Source organism: Schistocerca cancellata, chromosome 5 (assembly GCF_023864275.1).
Source record: "Schistocerca cancellata isolate TAMUIC-IGC-003103 chromosome 5, iqSchCanc2.1, whole genome shotgun sequence".
NCBI classification, from domain to species: domain Eukaryota; kingdom Metazoa; phylum Arthropoda; class Insecta; order Orthoptera; family Acrididae; genus Schistocerca; species Schistocerca cancellata.
Window position 1 is genome coordinate 510,900,387 of NC_064630.1, and position 13,983 is coordinate 510,914,369.

Genomic DNA, 13,983 nt, shown 5'->3' on the forward strand with positions numbered 1-13,983 from the left:
ATTACGAATATTTTCGAGATAACGACAGAGTAAATAAACATGAAACAATCGACAATCACACCAGCGATATATATCGAACCATCACAGGTTAGCCACAACACATACTTTATCTCACATCACTAAAATGTACCTGATGAACACGGACGTTAATAATAACACCATTTGACAGCAGTTTAACAGCGCGACAGAGGGTCACGCCCATGTAGAACACATTCAAAAAAAATTTAAAAATAGTTGTAGTCTTCGGAATTGAATAAATTATATATCTATTAAAAGGTAATAGTCTGCAGATTCAGAAAACGCAAAAAAGTAAAATTTGAACTTTTCATGATTTTGAGCCTTTCCGGAGCCCCTTAAATAATATTTTATTACTATCGAATCTCTATCGCGTGGGGGCTCGCCTTGGCCGGAACCTAACTGTAAACGGCGTATAGGAGCTTTCAAAAAGTTTCATCCGATTTCACAAGACTATCTTTTGTACATGAATGAATATGGAAGGATGAGGTGAATTTTAACTTGCGTACCGAAACTTCAGGTTTTTGTTGGTGCCAGTTGGAAGTCGCTGCTTCATGTGGCTGCCGGTGGAGGCCTGCATGGTGAAGCTAGATCATCGGTCGCTGCAGAGTCGAGATGACAATATCTCGGAAACAATTATGATAACATGGCCCATAATTTCATTTTTGAACAGGACGGAGTTCGAGTACTAGCAGCTAAAGGGCTTGAGGATCTCGCATTGCATCATTGGTCTTTAAGAATTAGCCTAATCTCACGGTAAGTATCTTTGTTGTGGAGTTCGTGAAAGACTCTGTCTATGAGATTCCCCTTCCTAAAACTTTGGGTGAACTGTGCCGCTGTACAGCAACAGCAGTGAATGCAGTAACTCCAAATATGCTCGCAAATGTTTGACACGAGTTTGACTATCGTCTGGATGACTATAGTGCTTCCAGAGGAGAAGGAACATTGCTGATTTGTGAACGGTAAATGGAAACTTTGGTACTAAACGAAACTGTGAATCATACCATTGTACAATTGGTAGCTCTTATGACAAGAAAAGCTCTGTAGTCCTATGCGTAAGTAAAAATTTAGTCCATTTTGTATCTTCATTCACGATGAAGACAGTCTTGTGAAATCGGGCGAAGCTTTTTAAACACCCTGTACTACAATATCACTTTCAAATGTGGAAATTTTTATGTTGGTTAATGCGTGCTCGATATTTTAAGATTACGCATCTAGTCATAAGCTATAAAATAAGTGATGTACCACTTTACATATGCAGTCTAGTACGTGTTACAGTCTTATTTAAAAGTCTGTACAATGTGGTCGTTCAGAAAAAATGTTTGTCGCTGTATGATTCATTGACAAAATTTGTGCTTCGTCACGAAGTTCAGACCGGAACAAATTAAACAAGGATTACAAAACTGAAAACAATCCGCTGTGCTAAATCATTGCTAGTGGAACCTAGGAAAATGGAACATGTCATGTGCACACACAGTCGCTTTGCATATTATGGAACTACCGTCATCGGGTGTGTAATTGCAGATCACTATATGACCATTAAAACTGAGCAATATCGCTGTCACGCGATATTCGGAAGAGCTACAAAATGCAGAGCTGTTACGCAGTTTGTTACTGGACCACTACATTTTGTTCCGGGAACAGCGAAACCTGTCAAAAGATACAAAATGTCCCTCTAGTACCCATACCGTGATAGCTGTTTTATTCTGGCTCTTTACGTGGGTCTACTGAATGGGAAAAGACGGCGATTAAATGTGGAAAGCACTACAACTATTATATCTCTGTTGCGGTAGGAGTGAATGTTAATAGTGACAGGCAGTTAACGAGACTTAGTAGAGTCTCGTACCTGAGCGACACCTCGACGCCTTCCACAGCTAAGGCGGGCTGTGAGATGAGGATGGGGGGAGGGAGACGGGGGGGGGGGGAGCTTATGACGTGGAGGAAATCATGACAGGTCGTCTCAGTTTATGAGGTTTCAGTTTAGAACAGTCAGTGTTTAGATTTTCCCTTTCTTTTATTATTTTCGGCAGCATTTTCTTTGCTAATTTTATCATTGTAAAGGTACTCTACAATTGACAAAAATAACTCGTTTTATCAAGCATCAACATAGAATGCTGTAGCTATTAACAAGAAGCGGTTCCATCGATCTGAACAGAGGCACCAAGACTCGCTGCGCCAAATGGTGTCAAAGTGGGCCAGTGGAGTGAGGAGCAATGAGGAGGCGTTGAGAATGGATTCAGATAGGCGATTCTGAGCGACGGGAACCCAAGAACACTTAGGCACTAAACTAAGACTTTTTTTGCCAAATATTAACTACTAGGAGCCACATGTGAGATAACGAATGCTAGGGGGAGCCTAAGTGGCATAAAGATTTGCTACTACAGTGCCACTATGCAGTAAACTATTTAGGAGACAAATGACGAATATTGCTCTATCGACAACGTACAAATAGTTCAAAAGTAATACGAAGTGTACTAAAGATGTCTGCTGTGCACAGATCTCTTCAGTTGGCATTAATATTCAATCCAGGCCTGTTCTGTGAGTAACCAATGCTCTAGATTTTCTGTATGCAACAAACTGTGTCGTTATCAATTATTTTGCGATGTTTGTTACTAAATACGTGATAATGGCATCCCGGAATTTATTTAAAGTAGATTATCTACCCACCATTCCATTTGTAGCTTCATAGGTAGCCCGTTTGCATCTACGAACGGATCCAATACAGTACAAGGAATGGTTCAGTTGATAATGTCAGCAAGAGCAAGAAAAGAACTTGTAGCGAACAGTTCCAAGCGTCGATTCGATTCAGTGAGATGATCCAGGGAAGGGTTAACTGAAATTCTGCAGTGTCGAGTGGGAAGGAACGACCAGTCTGTTGCTGGGCCATGGCTGTACTGCGAAATACCTAAGGAGGTTTAGTGTCACAGAGGGATTTTGTAATTTCCTCAGCCTAGTCGTTTTGAGCACACTGTCACAATTTTGACACGTACAAAATCTATTTGGCGCAGGGGTACATAATTCCACACACTGGATCCACTTTTCCCCAACTTTACTGTTAGAATATAGTTCAAGGAAAACTCAAAAATAACTGTCATCATCATAGATGAATTCTCCTCGGGTTATCAGACGAGTGGTGGCGTCGTCTTGTCGCAACGTCTCAATGAGTTTCGTACCCATCATCTTCTGGCGAAGTGTCGGGATGGTGTGTTCTACATGATATGTGTTTTGTCTTCGCCGTCTATCATGCAGAACATAGAATCCCGACACTTCGCCAGAAGATGATGGGTAGAAAACTCATTGAAACTTTGCGACAAGACGACGCCACCGCTCGGCTGATAACCCGAGAAAAATTCATCAGTGGAAAACGCTTACAAATACTGCAATCGCATAAGTCATCATCATACTTTTCTTCACTAACTTCGATTGTTCCTTCCTTCTATATTTTACTTCATTTCGTGTTTTCCCATTCACATTATTTTCGGTTTATTTTCTAAATAGACATATCTGACTTTTTTTTACTAGCATTTACAGCTAGTTGATCAAGCTTCTTTTAACTATATAATCTGTTAAAAGTGCTGTATATCTCTTTCATGAGTTATTTCTTTATGTTTTTTTATGGTATCACCAACCTATAGTAAAGGTGTTGCTACAAGAGGCGAATTGCATATATTACCGGGCCTTATTTGCCATGCAAACATCATACACCAGAGGTTTGATTTCTTTTGGTGTTAAGCCGCAGTAAACATTAGAAAGTTGAAATACGTATTAATGAGATTCCTTCTCGTCGTCATCAACAAACAAACAAAAATTCTACGATGGTGGAAGGCCGAATTATATTTCCATTGCAAATTGCATCTTGGGGAATTTTCTCACAGTATCTTTCTATAGTTCAATAAGTGATTTGATAATCAGCTGTAGCTTTACGTATTGATAATGTCTCCTTTCTTTTTACTTTCCTTACTGCTGCAAGAGTTATGTATGAAGTGACGTCTCTTCATTTTGTCTTTTTTGGTGATGTTTCGCCATTTTAACTGTAACAAACTGCAACGAAAACGATAAAGACAGTGAAAAATTAGCAGATTAGGCAAAAGTCGAAACCTTAAGCCTCCTCTATGACGCTAAGCAAAAGTCCACCTTCGGCTCTGCGAGATGGAATAGTAGAATAGTAGATACAAGCCGGATCTTACTTTCATACGCCGGCCGCGGTGGTCTAGCGGTTCTAGGTGCTCAGTCCGGAACCGCGGGACTGCTACGGTCGCAGGTTCGAATCCTGCCTCGAGCATGGATGTGTGTGATGTCCTTAGGTTAGTTAGGTTTAAGTAGTTCTAAGTTCTAGGGGACTGATGACTACAAATGTTAAGTCCCATAGTGCTCAGAGCCATTTTTTTACTTTCATATCCATCACCTCCAGTAGAACCGACGCTCATAAAGAAGTCCTTCACGGCTTTCCTAAAACAGCACAGAGCAGTTCTCCGTGACAGGTACAACTGTTCCTATTATTCACACACTTCCTCTTCCTAGACGGAATTTTAGGAAAGCTAGATGGCAGCAGTAATTAGATAAATGATATCAGGCATGTAGAACCAAATTCAAAAATTATTCCAGGTTCGTTGGACTAGTAATTAGTACAGCAAAGAAAAAGCACATACCTCGTTGTGTTAGAAAATCTTACATACAATGCTGGAAAGAAGAATGCAAGGAGCTGTACGCTATATATGAAAGAACAGCAGACACAGATAGTGCCGAACGTTTCTTAGAGATAACTAAGCTGCAACAAAATATCCATATGTGAGGAATATCACATACAGCAACCGAACAGCTTAGAAGTTATGAGAAAATGAGATTCGACATGTGCCACGGGGACAAAGCAGGACTGCGCTCCCAAATCGAAAGCCATAGCCAAACGTCACTTACCAACTTAACGAGATACGACGAAACCGCCATCAAATCCTAACAATTATGTAAAGAACTGGATTATGTTCTGCAATAGGCGAAGTATCTGATAACAACTGATACAGATAATAGGTTGCAAGGTTCAGAACGAATAATGGTCACAAAACTCGCCAGTGCCATGTTAATTTCTATAACCCATACAATTCCATTTCTGGCCTTATGCCAGGGAGAAATTGCTACTTTCAAGAACTATCCGTGGCAAGTCACACTGAAAATGTTTTCAGAAGAAGCTCAAGACGGCGGCCGTTTTCACAGACCTAATCTGTTCCTACTACACGGTCTGAAGGGAGGGCCTACTGGTAAAACTCTGCAACCTATTCACCTGCAAAGCTTTTCCCTAGCTTATGACTGAAGAACTCAGCGATAGAACCTTTCAAGTAATCTTAAACGGAAGGAAAAGCAAATGCCGAGGCCTGCAGAACAGCCTTCCACAGGGCTCCGTTGTGGCCCCACTGTTGCTCAACATCTGCACTTCGGATGTTCCAGCCACTACGTCTCAAAAGTTCAAGTACGTGTTTGTAAAGCCATAGCCACATAAAGCGTGAACTTTGTCCAAACGTAGTTCATACTCACTCAAGACCTCCAAATAATAAAGTGGGTTGAAATGGTTCAAATGGCTCTGAGCACTATGGGACTTAACATCTGAGGTCATCAGTCCCCTAGAACTTAGGACTACTTAAACCTAACTAACCTAAGGACATCACACACATCCATGCCCGAAGCAGGATTGGAACCTGCGACCGTAGCAGTCGCGCGGTTCCAGACTGTAGCGCCTAGAACCACTCGGGCACAACGGTCGGCTAATAAAGTGGGGACTTAAGTGAAATCGAATGAAACAGAAGTCACAGCCTTTCATATAAATAACAGATATGCCTATGTTCAACTGAGAATTTTCTACGAAGCAACCAAAATAAGACGCAAACCGTAGCCTGAATATCTAGGAGAAACAATCTATCTTTGTCCATTAAACAACATGTGGAAGTCTCAGCTAAGTAAAAACCATAACAAACGTAATCCAAAACTTAGCAAATACGTCTTGGGAAACAGACATCACCAACTTTAAAACCAGCAGCATCTCTTCGGTTTGCACTGGTCCTGAGTAGTGTGCCCTTGTTTTGATAAATAGCTACCAATCAAATCTTGTAGAGGTCCATCTCAACCAAGCAATGAGACTATTTACGGGAACGGTCAATACACCTCCTATTCAGTGGTTACTCGCTCTGAGCAACAAAACATTACCTCAGACCAGACGTCTTGCTGCTTTAAAATCTCAGTTTCAAAGATATTCTAATAAGTCAGCACTGCACATTCACGCCGATTCTGTCCAACTTTTGAACGGGAATTAAGACTAAAAACTAGAAATCCCGCAGTGACAACAGCAATGCACCTTCGGAACTTTACAGTAGACGATCATTGGCGATCACAATAGAGACAAGAAGTCAGAAACTGTAACCTCATAAAAGACCTGACAGTCAAAGTCGCCGATGTAGACCAAAATAGAAGGATATGGCGCAACCTCAACAAAATCCGCACTGGGCAGGGAATAGGCAGCAAATCACTATTTCCACGGAGAATGGTTGAAAAATCTTCATGTGAAAGGTGTTAAGCCAAAGAACACACAATCTTTCACATAGCCTTCGAATGACCAAATACTTACTTTGGAGGGCCACAGCAAGCAGTCCACGGCCTTAACGCCTGCAGTACTGGATTCGCTGAAAAATTATAACCTGTGTTTGTGATTTATTTGTAATCACTTTTTTTAATTTAAAATTTCTCTTTTCATCCATATGTTACCATGTCTGTACAATAACTGTTTTACGTCATGTTATGTAACAGTTATTCGTGAAGCAATGTGTAATGTTCATACGATAATAATAATAATAATAATAATAATAATAATACTGTAAAAAGTGAAATAAATACCTACTAAAATCATCTACCGAGATGGGTTGTCACACGTGTCAATCATCCAATAAATTTTTCGGAGAACCAACACAGAAGGTACATTTCAGAAGAAAAGCGGGCTAGAGAAACAAACGTTGAACCTAAGCTCAATTACGATGCAGAATAACATTATGCATCTGTTCTAAAATAGATGAAAATAATTGGGATATAGACTTCATTTAATAAAGAGCGAATAATGAGAATTAATTTTGTCAATAAATGAACAGTTACATCTGCAAAACCAGAAAACTCTTGTCAGATGCTAGGAATTGGGAATAAGCCACTCAGAATACTGTGATCGGATTGTGAATTTTCTTAAAGCTACTAGGAAGCAGCAGCGACTGAGAAATGACAACAGTGATAATCACCCCGTTTGACAGGATGCCATAGTCTCTTATTACTATCAGAGTAACAGTCGTAAAGTCGTTTTCCTGTAGGTGCGAGGGCCGTTAGTGACACTGTAATTGGTTCCTTGCGAGCATCAGTCTGCGAAAGTTCTATTCTTAATCTACGTTGTCCACCAAGACCTTTTCCCTCTGTATTCATTTCTCCGGTCTGCAGTTACCAAAAAGTAATAGAAAAACTAAAAAAACCAATAACTGCAAAGTTACTGCCATCAGTGATATTCGGTTTTCACAAAAAGACTTGGAATACTGCTTAACCAGAAAGCTGCTTAATGCAATTACTTAAACAGATTTGGTCGGTGTTTCTTAATACTGTGCACGGCTGCAGACATTGATCAACAAGGCTTTGATATGAGGGACAAATATAGACTGCTATCGTTAAAATTAGCTTGGTTACTAGGAGTAGTTAGAAAATGCAGTTCTAAGAATAAGGTGGAATTGTTTAAAGTAATGTTCCATTTATAAAGAACATTTAGGGAAATTTATGTTAGTACGTAGGGTAGAAACTGCCTATGCTCTGAACAAATTAGCGATTCATCATTTCGGAAATAGAATTATTATTGAACGGAGTAGATGTTTTGAGTAATTTTCGATAGTGACCATACGACAACACTTTTTTTTTTTTTTTTTTTTTTTTTTTACTGTGCAATTTAAAGCTCCTTTAAGTATTTAGCCTAGAGGCCTCGCATGGAAACTCTGATGCGTAAATACATTAAAAGGGATGTCTGGATGTTGCGAGTTTCTTAGATCGTTGCTCATACTGCGGCTACCGCTGATATGTCTTTGTCACTGCAGTGCTTCCTGTCTACAGGTTTATAATCAATGTCACATAGCTTTCAGGCTGTTCCCAGCCTCTCGGTTTGTTTTTCTGTCTGAAGTGACATAAATACTGCTGCATTTAGAGCCGAAGCCAACAGTTTTAATTCACTCGGCGGAAAAGAATGTATGTCGGGTACACTGAGCCACGCCCAAGAACCGGTCTATCTAGCTGCACCTGCGCAGACAGCAGATCACTGTGCGATAGGAGTACGCACCGACGTCTGCGAGTTGTCGTGCAGGCTCTTCCTGCTTTCTGCACCAGGCTCGAGTTCTCTGTCTCTCATCCCATCTCTAGACTGCACCAGCACCGAGTTCGTCGTTAACATTTGCATCAGGAAATACGTGTAAATTTTTTTGTCCTGAATTCCTTCTTTAATCTCAGCACAGTGGGGCGAACTCTTTAATGGCTTCAAGTTACAGAAGTAATTTTTCCCATTTTAATAGTTTCTATTCCGAATCGTATAGTGGTGAAGTCTGACATCTAGCACGTTGTAGAGCTCCATTGTTTTCATCCAGGACTCAGTGAGGTGGGAATGGGCTTGAGGTGTTCTGAATTGGTAATATTTTAGTCGGGATCACCTGTTCTGGGTTTTGCCTTACAAACGAAACCTACTAGCTGTATTAGTTTCGAACAGTTGATTGGATCTATTTACAGTTTACTTATGGAGTGAAATATCCCAAAAAAGTTATGTGTATCTCATAGCATATGTAAAGTTAACGGACAGAATGCAGCAAAGTCGATACAGTTTACCTGATGATACAAAACTCTGCTGCTGTTCCCTGTATCTATTTAGTTTATATTATTACTGCAGAATGGTATTATCTGAAACTGCAGGTGCATTCGGCGGAGAGACGGTGAAAAGTGAAACAGTGGCTAAGACCTCAATTCGCATTCAGAGCTGTTGTTATTGTTCTTGTGCGTCCAGTTCAAAGACTTGTTTGATGCAGCTCCCCAAACTAGACTATCCTGTGCAACTCTTCAAAATTGCTTAACTACTACGAACTGTACCCCTTTCAACCTGTTTACTGTAGTCAGACGTCGAATTTCCACTAGAAATTTTACCTCTCGCATTCCCCTCCAATACTAAATTGGTGGTTCTTTGATGTCTCAGAATGTGTTTTATCAACCGATCCCCTAGAATTACATTGTGAAACTTCGCGAAGTTATTAGTAAAGAACCAAATTAATAAATTACGCAATAAATAAATCGAATTTTTTCTCTATTTTGACCTTCACATGAACTTAAGTGATGGCCGTCTGCCACTGCGTTGTCCGTTATGAGTGGTAATGCCAGAAATTTGGTATCCTCGGAACGCTCTTGACACTGTGGATCTAGGAATATTGGATTCCATAACTATTTTCGATATGGAATTGCAGTTTACTTATGGAGTGAAATATCCCAAAAAAGTTATGTGTATCTCTTAGCATATGTAAAGTTAACGGACACAACGCAGCAAAGTCGATACAGTTTACCTGATGATACAAAACTCTGCTGCTGTTCCCTGCATCTACACTCCTGGAAATTGAAATAAGAACACCGTGAATTCATTGTCCCAGGAAGGGGAAACTTTATTGACACATTCCTGGGGTCAGATACATCACATGGTCACACTGACAGAACCACAGGCACATAGACACAGGCAACAGAGCATGCACAATGTCGGCACTAGTACAGTGTATATCCACCTTTCGCAGCAATGCAGGCTGCTATTCTCCCATGGAGACGATCGTAGAGATGCTGGATGTAGTCCTGTGGAACGGCTTGCCATGCCATTCCCACCTGGCGCCTCAGTTGGACCAGCGTTCGTGCTAGACGTGCAGACCGCGTGAGACGACGCTTCATCCAGTCCCAAACATGCTCAATGGGGGACAGATCCGGAGATCTTGCCGGCCAGGGTAGTTGACTTACACCTTCTAGAGCACGTTGGGTGGCACGGGATACATGCGGACGTGCATTGTCCTGTTGGAACAGCAAGTTCCCTTGCCGGTCTAGGAATGGTAGAACGATGGGTTCGATGACGGTTTGGATGTACCGTGCACTATTCAGTGTCCCCTCGACGATCACCAGTGGTGTACGGCCAGTGTAGGAGATCGCTCCCCACACCATGATGCCGGGTGTTGGCCCTGTGTGCCTCGGTCGTATGCAGTCCTGATTGTGGCGCTCACCTGCACGGCGCCAAACACGCATACGACCATCATTGGCACCAAGGCAGAAGCGACTCTCATCGCTGAAGACGACACGTCTCCATTCGTCCCTCCATTCACGCCTGTCGCGACACCACTGGAGGCGGGCTGCACGATGTTGGGGCGTGAGCGGAAGACGGCCTAACGGTGTGCGGGACCGTAGCCCAGCTTCATGGAGACGGTTGCGAATGGTCCTCGCCGATACCCCAGGAGCAACAGTGTCCCTAATTTGCTGGGAAGTGGCGGTGCGGTCCCCTACGGCACTGCGTAGGATCCTACGGTCTTGGCGTGCATCCGTGCGTCGCTGCGGTCCGGTCCCAGGTCGACGGGCACGTGCACCTTCCGCCGACCACTGGCAACAACATCGATGTACTGTGGAGACCTCACGGCCCCACGTGTTGAGCAATTCGGCGGTACGTCCACCCGGCCTCTCGCATGCCCACTATACGCCCTCGCTCAAAGTCCGTCAACTGCACATACGGTTCACGTCCACGCTGTCGCGGCATGCTACCAGTGTTAAAGACTGCGATGGAGCTCCGTATGCCACGGCAAACTGGCTGACACTGACGGCGGCGGTGCACAAATGCTGCGCAGCTAGCGCCATTCGACGGCCAACACCGCGGTTCCTGGTGTGTCCGCTGCCGTGCGTGTGATCATTGCTTGTACAGCCCTCTCGCAGTGTCCGGAGCAAGTATGGTGGGTCTGACACACCGGTGTCAATGTGTTCTTTTTTCCATTTCCAGGAGTGTATTTAGCTCTCCAGCTCCAACTAACATTTCGCGTAGAAAGCCTATTCATTCCCGTCATCCGGCCATAATTAACTCGGAAATCTTCTCATATGAATCACCTCAGTACAAATGACAGCTACGCCAATGCACTGCCCTCATATCCTTTGGGTACGCGATACCACCACCATCTGTATATGTGCATATCGCTGTCCCATGACTTACATTGTGTGATCAAAAGTATCCGGACACCTGGCTGAAAATGGCTTACAAGTTCGTGGCGCCCTCCATCGGTAATGCTGGAATTCAATATGGTGTTGGCACAACCTTAGCCTTGATGACAGCTTCCGCTCTCGCAGGCATACCTTCAATCTGGTGCTGGAAGGTTTCTTGGGGAATCGCAGCCCATTCTCTAAGGAGTGCTCCGAATATGTCCATTTTGCTGTCCCATGACTTACATTGTGTGATCAAAAGTATCCGGACACCTGGCTGAAAATGGTGTTCTATAGGATTCACGTCAGGACCCTGTGCACGCCAGTCCACTACAGGGACGTTATTGTTGTGTAACCACTCCGCCAGAGGCCGTGCATATGAGAAGGTGCTCGATCGTGTTGAAAGATGCAATCGCCATCCCCGAATTTCTCTTCGACAGTGGGAAGCAAGAAGGTGCTTAAAACATCAATGGCCTGCCGCTGTAGCCGAACTGTTCTAGGCGCTTCAGTCAGAAACTGCGCGACTGCTACGGTCGCAGGTTCGAATCCTGCCTCGGGCATTGATGAGTGTGATGTTCTTAGGTTATTTAGGTTTAAGTAGTCCTAAGTTCTCGAGAACTGATGACCTCAGATGTTACGTCCCATAGTGTTTAGAGCCATTTGAACCATTTTGAAAAGATCAAAGCAGGCCTTTGCTATGGTAATGCCACGCAAAACAACAAAGGGTGCAAGCCCCCTCCATAAAAAACACGACCACACCATAACACGACCACCTCCGGTTTTTCCGTATGGCACTACACCCGGTGGCAGATGATGTTCACTGGGCATTTGCCATGCCCACAACCTGCCATTGTATCGCCACATTGTGTACCGTGATTCGTCACTCCACACAACGTATTTCCACTGTTCAATCGTCCAAAGTTTACGCTCCATACATCAAGTGTGGCGTCGTTTGGCACTTACCGGCGTGATGTGTGGCTTATGAGCAGCTGCTGGATGGAATCCAAGTTTTCTCCCCTCCCGCCTAACTCTCATAGGACTTGCAGTGGATCCTGATGCAGTTTGGAATTCCTGTGTGATGGTCTGGATAGATGTCTGCCTTTTACACAGTACGACCCTCTTCAACTGTCGGCGGTCTCTGTCAATCAACAGACGAGGTCGGCCTGTACGCTTTTGTGCTGTACACGTCGCTTCACGTTTCCACTTCACTATCAGATAGGAATCAGTGGATCGAGGGATGTTTAGGAGTGTGGAAATCTCGCGTATAGACGTATGACACAAGTGACACCCAATCACCTGACCATGTTCGAAGTTCGTGAGTTCCGCGGAGCACCCAGTTCTCCTCTCTCACGATATCTAATGACCATTGAGGTCGCTAATATGGATTACCTGGTAGTAGGTGCAGCACAGTGCACCTAATATGAGAAAGGTATTTTTTGGGGGTGTCCGGATACTTTTGATCCCACAGTGTACGTTACCTCATTGTAGTTGACACTCGTCTTATAACCTTTTTTCAAGACACGCTCCATAGGCACGATCTATTCTGGTCCACTAAATTTCCAAATTTTATTCCATCACGAACAGAATTACAACGCTATCGACGCCTCTAAGCTTTCGTTTCCTCTCCCAGAACTTCAATTGCCATTCTAAATTTCTCCATTATTTATATTAAACACGTAATGGCATCAAACACAACTGATCAAAATATCAAATAACGAATGTGGTTAACCACTAGTTTTACATACTAATTACACTTTTCTCTTCAAACGAAGGAGCCACGTGTCCCGTTCCCACCTTGTAAGAGGTTTCCTACAAATTTTGTCGAAGATTGAGATCGTTCGTTACCGGCCTGGTTGTTGATATGACTGATGGGCAACTTGCTGTTCCTTGCTCCCAGCCACTTTTCCTCCCCCTGAGACATGATCTTTCTTTGCAGTCTGTTCTGTTAGTTATCGCTGGATCTCACTTAAAGAAACACCGTCTTTGGATGAGACGGATCGTGAGTGACGCAACACATTGCTCGTAATTGGAAGTCATAAATATAAGTGCCGGTCTGAAATGTGGAAACATAACGAGAAATGCGTGCTTGGGCATAAAAATAGGTGCTACCTAAGCCCGCAAGTGGCGCTGTTGTATTTAGCTACGAACGAGATCTGTGTAATACCCTCGACACGTCACAAGTGCCATTCGTGATCAGAACTGTGTTCTGTGTGGTTGTGAATGCGTTATGTATGAACTAAGTGAACTTGAACGAGGGCAAATTATTGATGTTCTTAAGGTGTGTGTTTCCGTAAGTAAGGGAGTCGAAGTGTTTGATGTTTCAAGAAACATCGTATCGAAAATCTGTAGACTCTGTCTTCAGGCCACGAGTGGCCTACCGGGACCATCCGACCGGCGGGTCATCCTCAGTGGAGGATGCGGATAGGAGGGGCGTGGGGTCAGCGCACCGCACTCCCTATCGTTGTGATGGTATTCTTGACCGAAGCCGCTACTATTCGATCGAGTAGCTCCTCAATTGGTATCAAGAGGCTGAGTGCACCCCGAAAAATGGCAACAGCGCATGTCGGCCTGGATGTTACCCAACCAAGTGCCGACCACGCCCGACAGTGCTTAACTTCGGTGATCTTACGGGAACCGGTGTATCCACCGCCTATCGAAAATCTGTACCGCATAAAATCATATGGAAGAAGCATGATCCACTAAATCACAACGCTGACGAAATTGTAT